General features: G+C 40.1%; 1 long non-coding RNA gene across 1 annotated transcript; it reads left to right on the forward strand.

The window, feature by feature from the left end:
• The first annotated feature begins 1,693 nt into the window (after positions 1-1,693).
• On the forward strand, positions 1,694-2,436 carry LOC147337901 (uncharacterized). Its single transcript, XR_015124997.1, has 3 exons — positions 1,694-1,853; positions 1,927-2,097; positions 2,177-2,436. It is a non-coding gene; the product is annotated as an uncharacterized LOC147337901 (long non-coding RNA).
• The last annotated feature ends 1,472 nt before the right edge of the window (positions 2,437-3,908 follow it).

Below are 3,908 nucleotides of genomic sequence, written 5' to 3' on the forward strand. Positions count from 1 at the left end.
CTACCTCAAAGCACACTGTGTTCTGTTGATCTTATGTGCTGCACAATAATGTTTAACATTTAGTATTTACTGTCATATTCCCATATATCATTGTGATGTTGTTTATTCTATTACTCTTGTTCTCTTCTGCTTGCTTTCTTTTTTCTTTCTCAGCAGGTGATCCAGGTGATCGATATATGCATTTTTTTTCTTTTCTTTCTTTCTTTTTTTTTTCCTGCCCGTTCTGTTGGTTTTTGTTTTTTGCCCTTCTCCCCCGTCCCTCTTCTCAGCTGTTTCTCTTTCCCTCTTTCTTTCTCCCTTTCTTTCCTCCAGTCAAGTCTGTCCCGTATTCAGTAAGTGAAAATAAAATAAACAATAAAAGGTTAATCAAGTGGACCATTGTGGCAAGGCTGGGATGGTCAATTTGGTAAAGTAAATCCGTTGGGCATCTTTCTTTGCCTTTAGACAACAATTCTGATGGCAAAAGAGCCAAACGGGACAGGCAAAAAGAAAAAAAAGAAGGCCACGGTCTTGAAACTGTCAGAGGATTTTCTGACACACTGAGATCCCATCACATTAATGGAAATGAGTAAATGTTTGAAAACGGCTTTCTCCACAGTAACTGTGCAGTGCTGACTCCCCAGTAAAAATGACTCCCAGTGGGACCAAGCTCTGACCCTGCCCCCATCCATCATCTCCTGCCTTCTCTTTATTGATGTAATATGAGAATCACATTACAGTTTTTTACAGACGCTAGGACACATTTCTCAATACTTAGGTCACTTTTGCAAAACTCCTCACACAATGAGCACAACAGAAGTCTATGTGGGCTAAACTGAGGACCAGTTATCATTGTTTTGGCACAAAATGCATTCAATGACTACATCTCTCAAATTTCATGAATTATTTTCTCACTCAGACACAACAACTGCCAAAAATCTTTGTACGTACAGGACATTTTGCATGTGCTTACATACTGTTTTCAAAACTGTTAAACTTGTGGCCAAAACAATAACACAATGCAAAACTTAAAAAGACAGCAAAATTCAACAGCAATATTTTAGTGAAACATATTTTAAATCTAAAAATGCAGTTTAACCAGCCACAGCTGATTCTCATTGTAGATGAACATCTACACAGATGTTACTCCTTCAATCTCATTACAAAAGGAGACAACTGCTGAATAGGTTTTTTTGTGATGTAAACATGGACCCAGCCAGAAATGGAGTAGATTAGCATTACTATTGTATGTGTATCAGTGGATGGTGTGTATACAAATTCTTGTATTTTGGGATTACTTAGTGCAAAAAAATAAAAATACATAAACAAATATTAACGAATTCTGCATGATGTCTGATTCATTCCAGTAACATATATTGAAATTATAAACAGAGATGTGTCCTTGTTTTACACAAGAAAACACTGTGTAATGCTACATGTTGTTAGTGTTTTTTAGGTCATTGTTTTGGTAGTTGTAGTGCATTTTGAATGTGAAATGAACTGCTTTGCCAAGCTGAAGGTCAGTTAGGAGAATTGTGTGAAGAGTTTTGCAAAAGTGACCTAAGTATTGTGAAATGTGTCCTAGCGGCTGTAAAAAACTGTAATTCCAATGGTAATTCCTACATACACCAACATGCTCTGATGTCTTTTTTGGAGGGCTTTACAACTTGACCATCTCTCTCCGGATCACTAAAATAAATGAGTGAAACTGTCATGGTCTGGTTGGGCACCTGCAGGTCTCAGACAGCGGCTCCTCCTCCTTTAGGCGGAGTCCGGTTGCCCCTCCCTGGCTGACCACCTGTGAGCAATCGTGCCAGCGGTATATCAGACCTGCGCTCTCAACCACTCATCGCCTGAGTATCTGCTATTCCCATGTTAGTTCAGTGGAGCATCCTAAACCTTGTCTTAACGCCGTGTGATGACTGACCTGTCTTTTCTTGTCCTCAGCGATAGCACCCGGAGTGGAGATCTTGTTCCCCTCGCTCCCGTCCTCCTGGACCTGGGCCGCCAGCTGCTTACACAACGTGGCCTGCCGGCCCACCGCTCACCTGCCTGCCTCCCCACGCCTCGACCGCTTCCGGGTTTTCCGCTCCACCTGTCCCCTCCATCTGAAACCAAGTAAGGCAATTCAATTCAACTGCGGAGGATTATTGGTTGTCTGCTGGATCCCTCTGATCGTGATCTCCTCTTGTTCCAGTGCCCCCGGCCCCTACCTAGTCCTGTTTCTACCTCCCCGCTGTCCCCGCTGTTCAGCCGTCTCCTAGAGGTGTCTAGGTCGCCCTCATTATCACCGACGAATCCTACGCGCCACTAGTGTGGTGGCGTCGCTTTGTGTTTCACCTTTGTTTACCTGTGGGCGGAAATAAATCATTTGTTTTCTGTCACCTCGCTTCCGGGTTGGTTTCTGCGCCTGTGTCCATCCCTGTTCCCTCGTGCCGTTGAGCCGTGACAGAAACAACAATAATCTTCTGTTAGCATTTAAAAAAATTAGACATGCTGAAAAGCTAAAGATGGAGTTGTAATGCCCAATTCTGCTTCTTGGGGCACACAGAGAGGAACACACATACACACTTTCATGGATGCACACCCCCTTAAAATTGAAAACTTCCTCTGTCATGGGAAATGAGTGGGAGTGAAACAGGAAACAAAAGTGTGTGTGTGTGTGTGTGTGTGTGTGTGTGTGTGTGTGTGTGTGTGTGTGTTTAAAGGATTGTAATGATCTTGCCTATTGTTGTTTTTCTATTGCAGTTCTCATTTCCTTATCTTGATCATTGTTTATTGCCTCTCAGTTGTGTTGTTTAGGAGCATTACCTTGGCAACATTTTTAGAATAACTGAGTTTGTGGGTGCAACATAAATCTCTCTAATTATTAAGTATATATATTTTACAATGAATACACATAATTTTAATATTTTTTGTTTTTTATTACTATACGTTTCTAATTAAGTTTCAACAGTGAGCAAGCAGTTGCAGTAGCAAATAGTTGTGTTTGATGCAAAAATGTGATCAGTTATCACCACATTTATGGACCTCATTGACTGAATTCATCTTTCACACTCATTAACTTACATGATCTTAAAATTTTGAAGTCAATGTTCGTGAAGTTGATAACCTCCACCACACCCCCTGAGAGAGCCAATTAAAACCAAGCAATTAAAATTGGCAGCTTGTTTCACTTGGAGTGACATCAGGGAATCCAAATACACAATGTAGTAGCTGCTAAGTGTGAAACAAAAGGTTAAAAATGATAGTTTAGGAACATTGTTTTAATTACATATTACAAATGCTGTTGGATATATATATATATATATATATATATATATATATATATATATATATATATATATATATATATATATATATATATATATATATATGTATATATGTATGTGTATATATGTATGTGTATATATGTATGTGTATATATGTATGTGTATATATGTATGTGTATATATGTATGTGTGTATGTGTATATATGTGTATGTGTATATATGTGTATGTGTATATATACATACACACATATACACACACACACACACACTTCTTCCACTCAAGCTGTGTGAGTGCACAGCAGAGGTAGGGGAGGGGCCGTTAGACAGACTTGATTGGCCAATACAGTGTCAGTAATGAAAGTGAATGAATGGGCTGCTGTCAGTACTTGCAAGTCCGGTGCACAGCGGCCCTTCAAGCTGCCCCATCGACCCAAAAGTGCGTCGGCCCACCGGGAAAATGCCCAGTATGCCAGATTGCCAGTCCAGCCCTGCCAGGAGGACCCCAGTGAAAATCCCCTAATGCCTCCCAGACAGTTTTCCTAAATTGAATGATTTATTCAGTTATTGTCTGCTATGGGTACTAAATTGAAGCATCTCACAGTATGAAAAGTAGGAGTACTCTGTCAGTCATTTTAAAGAAGAAAAGCTCAGATACCA

Source organism: Aulonocara sp. 'chitande type north' Nkhata Bay, linkage group LG2, assembly GCF_057382095.1.
Source record: "Aulonocara sp. 'chitande type north' Nkhata Bay isolate Kocher_YH1m ecotype deep benthic linkage group LG2, A_spYH_male_GT1.1, whole genome shotgun sequence".
In the NCBI taxonomy this organism is placed as follows: Eukaryota; Metazoa; Chordata; class Actinopteri; order Cichliformes; family Cichlidae; genus Aulonocara; species Aulonocara sp. 'chitande type north' Nkhata Bay.